The 13,461-nt window shown below is 33.6% G+C and overlaps 1 non-coding gene across 1 annotated transcript; it reads right to left on the bottom strand.

Moving 5' to 3' along the window:
- Positions 1 to 12,216: 12,216 nt before the first annotated feature.
- Positions 12,217 to 12,323, bottom strand: LOC121223843 (small nucleolar RNA R71). Its single transcript, XR_005921309.1, has one exon. It is a non-coding gene; the product is annotated as a small nucleolar RNA R71 (small nucleolar RNA).
- Between the last annotated feature and the right edge of the window lie 1,138 nt (positions 12,324 to 13,461).

Genomic DNA, 13,461 nt, shown 5'->3' with positions numbered 1-13,461 from the left:
ATTTATTGGTCTTATATTCAACTCCCAAATAATGTTTTTCAATTATTTTATTTGAAAAATATATAAAAGTATGTAAAGATGTAAATACACTTATAATAATATTAATTACCTTTTAAAAATAAAGGTATTTTAGTAATTTCACAATTGATTTGGTGTCAAGTTGACTAGTGACAATAACTCAATCAACCACTTTATATATAATACAGATTTACTCAGACATAGTGTAACACTCCATACCCAACTCGATCGCTGGGTCTAAGCTATGAGATGCCACATTTGTTTTTGAAGCAACTACAATCAGCTATAACAAAATTTATGTTGATTCAATACACCATAACCACTAACATGATTATTATATCATAATTTTATAATAAATTACCCTATCCAAGGTTTATACGAGCTTACAAAATCTCTTTCAATAACCCGAGACCAATGAAAGACCAAATTGTATGGTTTTAAGGCCTTTTAGGCCGGAGTTGCAACTCCCACTATACGGTGTCGCGACCTTGAGACAGTAGGCTAACTTCACACTTTTGAGGACTAAAATGTAAAGTTTGTAAAACTTCATCGAGTTGACATTACGGTGTCAAATAGGGGAAGCTGTTAAGATAATGACTGGTGTCATGACAACCATAGGGTAGTGTTGCGACTCCATAGGTAGAATACAATAATCCCATTTCCTTTTGGTTTCAACCTAACATATAACAACATATGTATTATACCAAGACTCAAATTGACAATTCAACACAACAAAAAAATTCATATACAACTTAAACTCAATAGCGACCTTTTCTATGCATGATATATTACCATTTTCATTCATTCACAACTCAAATACACAAATTGACCATTTGCAACTTAGTAACCATTTGAAATGTATACATATGCATATAAGTCACAAGCATTGCAACATCTCATGCACTTCAACTATGTGCCAACTTAATTATACAAACCAACCATTTGACCATTTCCAATTTACCATTTTTGGCTTCAAATATCAACATGTTCACACGTTATGACAAACCCGACTCAACCTAGGTACATGCCATATATTAAACAAAAAATGGCTATACAAACAATGTCGAGTTGAGGACCATAGATTGGATGTTGAAATCACCTCTCGAAACTTCAAATTCCACTATACTTACAAACAAAATAAACAAACTATACGCTGAGCGATAAAGCTCAATGGTACTTTCATGATTCAAGAAAATATAACTTTAGCATTAGTAAATTATCACAAGGAATTCATACTTAATGTCTAACCAATTTAAATTCTATCATGCCAAGTATTCCATTATCATATATATATGTGTGTGTGTGTTCATACATATGGCAAATGGAAAAAATAAAACCATTCAACATTTGCAATAGAATTGACCAATACATGCTATTTTTCAAGTGCCAAACTTTATGCCATTTAAATATTCAATACCATTCATGAATCAAACATATATAACTTTGAAATTAAGCCATCCAATTCCATGTTCAATCAACATCATTTAACCATTTGAGTTACCGTTTCAATTCAAATCATGCATTATAATAACTTACCACAATTTGGTTTATATCATTTTCAGATTTCCAGATTTGATTCCAATGTTTCGCCCAATGGAACCCTAGTAAAATAGACTCGGATACAAGGGCAAGCTACACCACACCAAGATAGCTTGTATGATCAAAACTACACCACACCAAAACACCAAAGTGCCAAGCCAGTAGGCATAAAATGCATATTCATATACAATACATCCTCCCTCAACCACACTAAGGTCTCCGAAGAGAAAATAATGCTCAATGATCCACAATAGATGCTGAATCTCTATATACCTGTCATAATCTCTATATCATCAAATGTGCTGTACAAGTGCACATATGACACTATTGGCATGCCAACTGTATCCTAGCCTTTTACTAAGTTCACATGGGCATCAATATTCATATTTGCATTGTCATACCATGTAATCATTCATATTCGCATATTCATGCCTTGTAATTATTTACATTTACCCGTCATACCCTATAATCTTATATTCATGCCCTGTAATCATTTACATTTACCTATCATACCCTGTAATAATTCATATTTGCATATTTATGCCCTATAATCATTTACATTTACTTTTCATACCCTATAATTATTCATATTCGCATATTCATGCCATGTAATCATTTACATATACCTGTCATACCTTATAATCAGTCACATTTGTATTTTCTTACACTATACATTGTACTATCATATAACAATCATTTATCTCATTTCATTTAATTTCAATCCAGTTCATAAATATATAATTTCACATTCAATTTCAAAATCACATTTCAATTCATCATCAACACACAATATCCCATATCATATAGCATGTTTCAATCCATTCTTACATTGCAAATTATGTCCCACTAAATCATACTACTTTCCATTTAATTCAATTCAGTCCACTCTCGATCTTCAATATCAATCATAGCAAATCAATTCATACGATCATTATTAACTTACCTCGATACTCAATCATGCAATATAACATGAATATGCACAGAAATAAGTTGATCTTGAATCATAAAAGCATAAATCGAGATCTCGTATCACTCGTCGATGACCTAGCATCATCTTTCGCTACAATAGATAATTCAATAAAAAAAATAATATCAAAATTCATTCAATCCACATCCAAATACAAAGCCACATATATTTTGCATTTTATTCAATTTAGTCCTTAAACTCGGGACAAGCATATCTTTTGATATTTAGCTTCGGATCAAAATATGATTTCACATTATTTCATTAGGGACCATATACTCTCTATTCCTAGAATAATTTCATAACATGTTTTCAATTTATTTAATTTGGTCCCTAATGTAACAAAGTTAACTACCAAGCTCATTAAGCTTTACAATTTAATCCTTTTCATAATCTAAGCTTCATATCTATCAATTTCAAGCATAATCAATCAATTTCTTAACAATGGAATCTTGCTAAAATTTCAAAAATTGAATAAATCAATACATGTGCTAGCTAAATCAAGCTCATATGATCATAAATCTAAAAAAACATGTAACATCTCACCTGACAAAGCCTTAATGTTCGAATACTGTTTGTAGAAGTAAGGTATATAGAGTAAGTTCTGAGTAGGTATGTATTAAATCTGACTAAGTATATGAGTCTATAGATGTGCCTTCGGGCGAAGTCTACATTAGGCGAGCTTGGTGGTTTGGCAAACTCTTCTGAAGAGTATACGCCACCCCAACCATTAGATGAAATGTTAAGCCCTTAGTGTTAAGACCTGAATTTGAAAAGAACCATATGCTTTATTATTATTTTAGTATCCTGGTTGAACAATCTAGTTAGATGAAGAAGAATTTGGTTATTTTTGTAACCTGTTAGACCCATATTTATGAAGAGAGATAAGTGCTTAATCATAAGGAACGAGGGTTTAGAGGGAAATCAGACTTATCTACTAAGTTTTTCCTTTCATGTATATTTGTATAAAGCAAGCTTTGGCTTCCTGAACAAGTTTTATGCTTTTTTTGGCAACCATATTTTCTTCTCAAGTTTTCTATGTAAATTTTCTCCTAGAAAACTCTAGACTTAAGACTTGTTTGAAGATTTGGGTTCACTGTACTCAACCAACTCCACCATCATTTGGTACTTGGTAAATATCGATGAAACTCAAGTTATTTTCATGATTATTTATGTGGCCCTAGGGTTTTATGCTTTAGGGTCAGTTTCAGGTGTAAGGGAGGACAAAAAAGAACCTTTTTTTTCTATTTTTATAGCATTTGTGGTCTTCGCCCATTCATTTGGAACATTATAACTAATCCTGTTACAACGTCTACCTCATCTTCTAATCAGACTAATTCTTCTATTAATGGTGCATGGTCTTCCTCACATTCACTTTCCTAGAACATGGACATTTCCTCTTTTCTTAAAGAAGCTCGAACCAATGGGAAGACTACTACTGCTTTATCAAGTAAGACAATAGCAAAGAAAAAAAGAAAAAGGTCCAGATTGGAGGAAAGTATTCAAGAGACTGAAAGTAGTGAATGCCCTCTTTAGTATGATGTAATTCTGGTAAGAAGCCTACTACCACTATTACCTCTACATCTCTAGTTCCCACCTTGCCTATAGTACCAGCCCCATCCAAAAAATTGATGCCTCCTATAGCCTCTCCAATTCATATCTTTGATCTGCCACTGGCAGAAGGTCCCACAAGAGAAGTATCTCTGATTTAGTTAGCTTTTCCTCCCAAAAATCTACCACTCAATGCTCTTTCTAATGATGTAAAAGGGCTTTTTCCTTAGTATGATCTCATAAAGTCAGGTGTGCCTTCTATTTCAGTGATTTCTATTATTCAACAACAACAAAATTCAATGCCCCAATAATTAAGGGAGGCTTTTCCCACTTACCTTGCTACCAATTTTGAAGGGTCTCCTCTTTCCCTCATGGCAAACATTTCCAAAGCTTTACCAATAGAACACAATATTTGGAGTGGGGCTCTCGAAGATACCAGTAAGTGTTATAATGACAAAATCACAGGGTTAAAAAAGGCTGTAAAAACTGGCGAGGACTCTTTAGCCCAATTATGCCAAAAATATCAAGAGTCTACTAATTTGATTGGGAGGCTTGATACATGTTTCATAACTTTGAAGGGTAAATACAAGGATGTACATACTGAGTGTAAGTAATTTAATAAGACCAGTCAGCTGAACGGTGAAAAATCTACCTTAGAGGAGAAACTCAAAGCTCAGGAAGAATGTTATAAAATGGTGTTAGAAAGTCTACGTCGGTCCCATGAAGAAACTTTAAGAAAATTTCAAAAGGACACAAGAAAAAAATCTTAATGATGCTCTGCCAGAGTGGAAACCTAATTTGATTCTACATGCCCAAGTGGCTGCAGGTTCTCTTAATTTTAGTCACGTAGACTTTAATTACCTGAAAGACATTTCTACTAATTTACTGAGTTTTAACATTTATCATCTTGAGGGCGAAGAATGGGAAGATTTTCAAAGAGAATGGAAATATTTAGATGAATTTATCAATCCTACTACGCCTAGAGCTGTAGGTGGTGTAGAGAGCTCAGTAGAGAAGGATCAACATCCTAAAGATCATCCTCCAACAGAAGAGGCCCCAACTGAACCCATCGACCAGCCCAATGAAGGAGAGGATTAAAAATTTTCTTTGTTAAATCCTGTACCTTCTTTTCCATAAATTCATTGATGTTTTCCCACTTCATTAATGAAACTGTATTTCGATTTTTCTTTGCCTCTTTATTACAACATTATGCTATACTAATATAACATACATATTTCACATAAAGAAGAAAGTTCATCATACTTGAGAAACTTAACCAGGTTCAGCGTATTATGCATATAATACTCTTTTTCACATAACTGTCTGAGAATCGACTAAACCGAGCATTCATACCAACTTGTAATGCCCTTAACCTGACTCGATTCATCGGGTTCAGATCTTGGGTGTTACCACACACAATACTTAACATTTTAATAAACAATTTACAAACTGACATTTTTTTTGTTATTTTAATTAACAATTGTACTGAAAACTCTAACATATGAAAAGAAAAGAAGTATCATACAATAACTTGTTACATTAAACTTGATATATATCTTTACAACATAGTAGATTTTTAATGACAGACTCGTAAAGCATATTTCTAAACGGCACCACAAATCCACTGTATGCATAATAGCCCACTTCGCCGTAATCTTGGTATACACCTAGCATCATCCCTCTTGAACCTGCAACAACACTACTTAGAAACAAAATTTCACTATTACAAATCTTATACATACAATTTACTTATCATCTCAATTGCTGTCAACTTATGCAAAACCTTGCATTTACAACTTACTGTTCAAATACCACATATAGACTTACTCATTTAGAACATAACATACATAGCTGAATTACTTACCTTGAGATGGAATAACTACTCATCGTTAAAGAACCATAGCTTCCAGATTATCAAGGAAGGGATACATTCTAATTTAAGGAAGGAACCAGTGAATACCACTAAAGGAAGAAGGAAAGGAAAAGAAAAACCTCATTTCGAACCCATCTTACACATATAAATATGACTTAACTTACTTAGTGGAATTCAATAAGTGTCATACATTTTGAAATTTGCCTTTTTAATGGCTTACAATTTCTGAGAGAAATTTAAATAAATACCTTGCATTCACCATTATCAACTAGGCTATCTAGTTGATTTCTAACCATGTTACTTAAAATCTAACTAGCATAGTATTCCATACAAACTAGACGTATTTTGCGCTTGGCGTGTAACATCCTCAATCCGATCTGATTATTTGGATTTGGATCTTAGGTATTACCACACAAAAATAGACACAAGCTTAATCTATGTATACAAATTATAGATAATTACAACTTACTTAATTGCAAATTTTAAACTAAAATATATAAGTAAGTACAATAAGTAAATATAAATACAACATGAGGTAATTAAACTACAATGATACCCAAATTGAAACTCTGATTTATTACAGATACCCAAAGTGAAATTCTATAGAGATTTATCTTCTTCCCTCTTTACTCTAAAAATATTAAGATTTAGGGCTAAAGGAAGGTAGAAACATTTCTATGAGCTGAGTCTGAAACCCTAAATTTTTCTATTGATTTTACTCACATCAAGAGGTGAGTGTAGCATCTTGCTGAATGATGGATCTGGAGTCCAAGCTATTGATTGCACAAGGAAAGACTAGATTGGGAGTTTGGAGCCACAGATGATGAAAGCCAACTCTTGGATGTATGCTATGTGTTCTAGAAAATTTTATGAAAAGAGATTGAAACTTGAAACAGAAGCTAGATGAGTATGGTATGAAGATTTAAATGTTAAATGAGTGTTTGATAGACCTTGTATGTATGGAGAGTATGAGATCTGACTAGTTTAAGTATGGGATATGAATCTTGAGGCTAAAGGATGATTGTTTATGAATAATTGAAATGCATGTTTGTATGTGTCTTGATAACATGCTATGGAATATGTCTGTTATGAATGAGTAAGTATGTGTGGTGAGTTTGTGTTTGTCTCTATAGAGTTGTTTAAAGGGGGTCCGTCGGGACCTTAAACATGAATCTCAGAAAGGAAAAGTCCATGGCACCATATCATGTAAGACCATAGCTAGGCTATAACATCACATGGAAAGAACTAAAGGAAGGTTATTACCTAACAGGGTTTCTGGGTGACCCAAACGATAAGTGGAAAATCTCATGTAGGATAAGTCTAGGCAAATCCCTATCGTGAACACACCAAAAAAAGGAAAGCCTTTGTGGCAAACCTATGGAAAGAAAGCCTTTGTGGTGAACCTGTGAAAGAAAAACCTACATGGAAAACCTATGAAAGGAAAGATTTTGTGGTGAATCTCTGAAAGGAAAGCTTTTGTGGCGAACCTTTGTAAAGGAAAAACCTTTGTGGTGAACCTCTATAAAGGAAAAGCCTTTGTGGCAAACCTATGCAAATGAAAGATTTTGTGGAGAACCTTTGAAAGGAAAGCCTTTGTGGTAACCTCTAACAAAAGAAGCTTTGTGGAAATCTTTGGAATGAAAAGCCTTTATGGTAATTCATGAAAGGAAAACCTTAATGGTTCAATCTAAATGAAAAGCCTCTTTGGTGATTCATGAAAGGAAATGCCCCCGTGGCGCAGTTTGGAAGAAAAGCCTTGGTGGGGATTCTGAAAAGAAATGCCTTTGTGGCATAATATGAAAGAAAAGATTCTGTGGCGTATCATAAAAAGAGAAGACTTTGTGGCGAAGTATGAAAGAAAAGCTTCTGTGGAAAACTTGGAAGAAATTGTATGTATGGCAAAGTCTTAAGGGTCGAATCTTGTAGTGAGCTATAAAATAAATGGATAGCACACAACTAGTATGACTTGTAAGAGTAATTAGTATAATTTACATGATTTAGAATCAATGCACTTCAGTAAAGTAAAATACTAGATTGTGTTCTGATAAGGATAACATATTGAAAATAGATATAAAAGATATAAGCTAGCTTATGGGCGCATATTTTAAACAAAGGATTTTAATCTTGTAATTTGAACGAGTATTGACTAACTATCGGTAACCATTAAAATGTTCCAATAAGACGACAACCAAGGGTTGATTAATGCTGAAATGGCAATGTTTTGGGCGAATAGATCTCTGAAAAGGAATCAATAGAGTAATTAGGTGAGTATTTTCCAGAGTATGTGGTAGATACAAAAGAATGAGTCATTTAAGCTTAAAGGACTAACTCTAGTAAGGGCTATGTCTGGAATGAAAGATCTATGAGTGTCTATGAACTTCATGAATAGTTAAGGAAACAATGTTTTAGAATAGGAACGTAAAAATAATTGTACTCCACCTTCTAAGTCCCATGACCACCACAGACCCCAGAAAGTTAATGGTCAGTGCTGAGAAGGTCTTGATGGTGATTGCCATCATGGTTATGCCCCTTGGACCATCGATAAGGCTCGTGCTCAACAAAGTTGATGTAATTTTTGCACCAAGAAATGTGGTTGTCCACTATGGAGATCTCATATGTTCTTTTGAAGAGTCCTTTCTGGTCATAAGGTGCTAATGGAAGTTCCTCGTAAGAGCTGATGGTAAGGATTTTTTAATAGCTCATTTATAGTGGTATTAGAAATAGTGGTTTCGGGACCACAATTTTGATTAGTGAGTCAATAAATATTATTTATTTAATATTTATGAGTTTATATTAGTGTCATTACTCCGTTCAAAGGTTTGTTCCAAACTCTTTTATGAACGAGGATTGTTTGACCTGCACTTATAAAGAACAAAGAGGATAAGAAAGATTGTAGCAAAATAAAGAGAAAAGAGAAGAAAATAGATTTTAAAGTTTAAGGGTTTTGAGAGGTTGTTGAGAGGTTTTAAGGTTAATGAATGGGTAAAACTATTTAAAATTATTTTTAGGTTTAATTTCTTTTTGTATTTTATCCTTAAAATTAGGTTAAAATAAGGGTTAAGTCGTCGGATTGCGTGACAGGTTGGGTCAACCCTGTAGAAAATTACAGTGATGTTGCAACATAAGGGTTCCGTGTCGCGACACCCATGGTAGGATACTGATGTCGCAACACACTTTGAAATTTTGAACTTAGGGGTACACTGATTACTTTTTTGCAACATAAAGGTGCTATTTTGTGACATTGAGCTAAATTAAGGTTCTGTGTTGCAACATCGACTCTATTTTCGCCCCTTTTCTCGAATTTCAAAGTGTGCAAAACAAATATAACCTAATTTGAAAAAAAATAAATCCTAATATAAATAAGTTCTAGTGTACTTCCCCCTACGCTTTAAAGCACACATTGCCCTTATTGTAAAATGATTAAGGTGCGAATAAGAAAACTTCCTTGAGAAGGTCGAATCGTAGTTGATGTATTACCATCGGGATTTGTTTGCTCCAAGTGGATAGGTAGTACCTATGAGAAAATACTATGACAATGAATATGAAATATGTAATATAATATAAAGGAAAAGAAATTAATAAATAAAATAAAATAAAACAAACACTATAGTAATACAATAAACGAAACAAAATTTACAACAAGAAATAAAATTTCTTTAAAAACTGGGATGATCCATGTCGCCACCATAGAAGAACTTCCAACTGGTTCTCGACACTTTGATTCGATGTTTGTTCATCTGTCGATGTATATGAATGTAAACTGAAAAATTTTTAGGATTTTTCGTATATAATTTATCTCATTTTTACTTAAATTTGTTGTTAAAACCAAGTAATTGTTTAATAAATTAATGAAATAGGCGAAAATATGCAATTAGGACATAGAAATGATATTATACTTTATTATATAGTTTTCATGCATAAAATGACTTATTTTATATTAATTTGAGCATATTATATTTTTAAGGTATAAAGTGGGCCATGCATGATTAAATTAAATAATAAAATATAAAGTTATATTTAATAATTAATTTTAAATATTTCATTAATAAATTGGGTTTTAATTAATTAACTAAATTGATTAATTAAAGTGGTTAAATTATATTATTTGGTCCTCTAAACTATCTACTACTTTTGGACAGGTCTGAGAGTTTTCTTCTAAATGCAAAACTGTCCAAACTGGGGACCAAGTAAACCCAATTTTCGACTGCACATGGCTGACCAAAAATTAATTTTAGGTTTAATTACACAAGGTCCTTGAAGAATTAAAGAAATCAGAGATTTTCCCGAAGATTTGCTGATGACCAAGTCTTAGTCCTGAGTTGTGGTGGCACTCAAATTGACCAAGAATCAAGCAGAATCAGCCACATTTCTCACTTCATGGCCGGCCATCCTTGGAAGAAGTTTCAAAAGATGGACACTCCTATTTTTAGCAAACTAGCTCCCTTGCCTCACCTATAAAGAAGAGCTCATTTCTCACTTTTTCAATCATCCCTCACTCTTTCATCATTCTCTCCTCTCTCAACTCTCTTAGCTATCTTTCCCCCTCACGCCTATCATCATACTTGAATAAGGATTTTTAGCAAAATTAGCCTCTTAAAGAACCCTTGGTTGGCCACCTTGGAGAACCATCAGCAAATAAGCAAAGCAAAGAAGCGAAGGAGCCTCGTCAGTCAGAGTCTTGGGTGACAGCCACTCTGAATTGGGTTTAATCTTTCTTTTCTTTAATTTAATCTAAAGATGTTTGCTATGTGTTCTTTGTTCTTGTTTACAACATTGTTAGCTTAATTTGATTTAAGCTAGGATGATTGCTTTGATTAAATAATATTTATTTGATTCATGCTTATAATGTTTGTGCTTCAATCGATCATGTTTTCAATTAAAATCAAGTTTGTATTTCATTCATACGTGATTGGAATGAACCTGAATTAGCTGAGCAATCCTGACCAGAGGATGACTAATGGACATATAATTGAAATGTGCATGCTCAATTTAGATCCTGACCCGATTAAATTGTAGGTTGTATAACAACTCTGACCAAGCTCTGTTATCTGCATAGTTTTTAGATTTGTGTGATTAAATTGTTTCAAACCTGACATGTCCTTGTTACTTCACACAAATACTAAGAAACCCTTAGTAAATAAGGATCAGTGAAATACATATTTACTAAGTAAAGGATTTCGAAAAGACCTAATGTGGTTTCCAAACTCATGAAAGATCGAGTTGCCATGGAATGTTTTTCCGAATGTTATTAAGCATGTTGGTAATAAATTGAGTTTAATTAAAGTAATTTTCCTAGTTTATTTATGTTATAATTGTTTCAAAATTGTGTTTAATTTTACTAAAATCTATTTCATTTAGTTTGCATACTTAGGATAATTTGCATTAGGGATCATCGCATTTAGTTTAATATATTTTAATCACGAGTTTTCAACTATATTTTGTTTTTATTTAGCAAATTTTTAATATAATTTTACAAGTTAAGTGACTTAGCACAAATACAATCCCTGTGGAGACGATTACTTGATACTTACTTATTACTTGATAACGACTGTGTACACTTGCACAAACCTATGTGTTACAAGTTTTTAGCACCGTTGCCGGGGATTGTCAACTGTTGCCATAGTCATTTTTTTCATGAAATTATTTATTTTCAATTTGATTTATTTCTAACATTACTAACTTATTCTTTTTAATTTTTGTGATTTTCTTTTCAGGTGTTTATGAGCATAGATCGAATTATTGATTTACTCCCTATAGACCCTAAAATTGAGTGAACTTTTAGACAAAGAAGACGTGAACGAACAAATAAAAGACAAGTTGAGATGGACCTTGGAAATCAAAATCAAAACCAAGGTAATGAAGCCGATTATGTACGAAATCCTATTCTCATTGCCGATGATAGAGATCGAGGCATCAGACAATATGTTGTGCCACTTTTTAGTGAGTTAAACCCAGAAATTAGAAGGCCAGATATTGAGGCAACCCAGTTTGAATTGAAACAATGATGTTTCAAATGCTACAAATGGTGGGCCAATTTAGTGGTATGCCCACAGAAGATCCACATCTCCACCTTCAATTGTTTATGGAGGTGAGTGGTTCATTCAAGATAGCCGGTGTGATTGAAGAAGCACTTAGGTTGAAGTTGTTTCAGTACTCATTGTGAGATTGAGCACGAGCATGGATCAATTCATTGCCACCAAGTTCCATATCTACATGGCAAGAATTAGTAGAGAGATTTTTGGTTAAGTATTTCCCACCAAGCAAAATCTCTAAGTTAAGGAACGAGATCACAACTTTCCAACAATTGGATGACGAGTTTTTGTATGAGGCTTGGGAACGATTCAAGGAGTTACTTCGTAAGTGTCCTCATCATGGGATTCCTCACTGTATCCAGTTGGAGACATTCTATAATGGTCTCAATGGACACACAAGATTGATGGTAGATGCTTCCGCGAATGGTGCAATTTTGTCTAAGTCTTATAATGGGGCTTATGAGATCATCGAGAGGATCGCGAGTAATAACTATCAATGGCCAACAAATCAAACAGCTTCAGGAAGACGTGTAGCTGGGGTTCATGAAGTTGACTATTTCACTTCGTTATCAGCTCAGGTATCGACTATTTCCTCTATGTTAAAACTGTTAACTGCTAATAGTACTAATAGTTTTGCAGCTTAGCCACCAAGTCCGTTTGAAATAGTTTCCTGTGTGTATTGTGGGGAAGGTCATTTGTAACACCCCAAACCCGATCTAGGACTTATGGTTGAATCTGGCGGTGTCACATTGAGGTGTTTAGCGTAAAAATTGTTGTCGTTGAAATCCTTAAAATCAGTTAATCATTTTGTTATTAAACGGTGATTCCAAAACGGGTTGTTCATTTCCAAGTGTGCATCATTAAAAGCTAATCCCTTTTAAAACGTTATAAATTTTCCAAAATCTCATTTATTGCGGAAGTTTTTTTTAGGAAATGTTGCGAAAACGTGGTGTCTTTGAAAACAATTACCTTTTGAAAACCCATGTTTTTCTACAACTAGCAGTTTATATCAAACTAAATAAATAAAAACCCCAATTTAAAGTTTATAACTTTAAAGAGGCCTTTTTAGAAAAAAATACCCAAATTTAGTTACTTATAAATCAAAAGCTAAAACGGAAGCTGATGCAGTTGTGTGGCCATCATCGAGTCCCTCGCAGCACCGGCCCGCCTACAATTTGGGATTACTTGTACAGTTAAACAGAGGGGTGAGTTTACAAAAACTTAGTGTGTAATCCCCTAACAAGCAAACAATCAATTAAACAGTAGATAAATGCAGTTTGGGCCTGAGCCCATTACAGTAACAATCCAGTTCAGTGTGGGCCTAAGCCCTTTCCCATAACAGTAAACGATTGGGCTTGAGGCCATCACAATGCTAGTAATCAGTAGGGCCTTTGCCCAATTTCAGTAATAGTATCAGTAGGGCCTTGGCCCAAAACAGTTATAGATATCAGTCATGCAGTGAACAGTATGTAATATCATTAATC

The sequence above is a fragment of the Gossypium hirsutum genome, chromosome D11, assembly GCF_007990345.1.
Source record: "Gossypium hirsutum isolate 1008001.06 chromosome D11, Gossypium_hirsutum_v2.1, whole genome shotgun sequence".
NCBI classification, from domain to species: domain Eukaryota; kingdom Viridiplantae; phylum Streptophyta; class Magnoliopsida; order Malvales; family Malvaceae; genus Gossypium; species Gossypium hirsutum.
The sequence above is the reverse complement of the archived record's forward strand: the minus strand, read 5'-3'. Positions and strand labels throughout refer to the sequence as shown.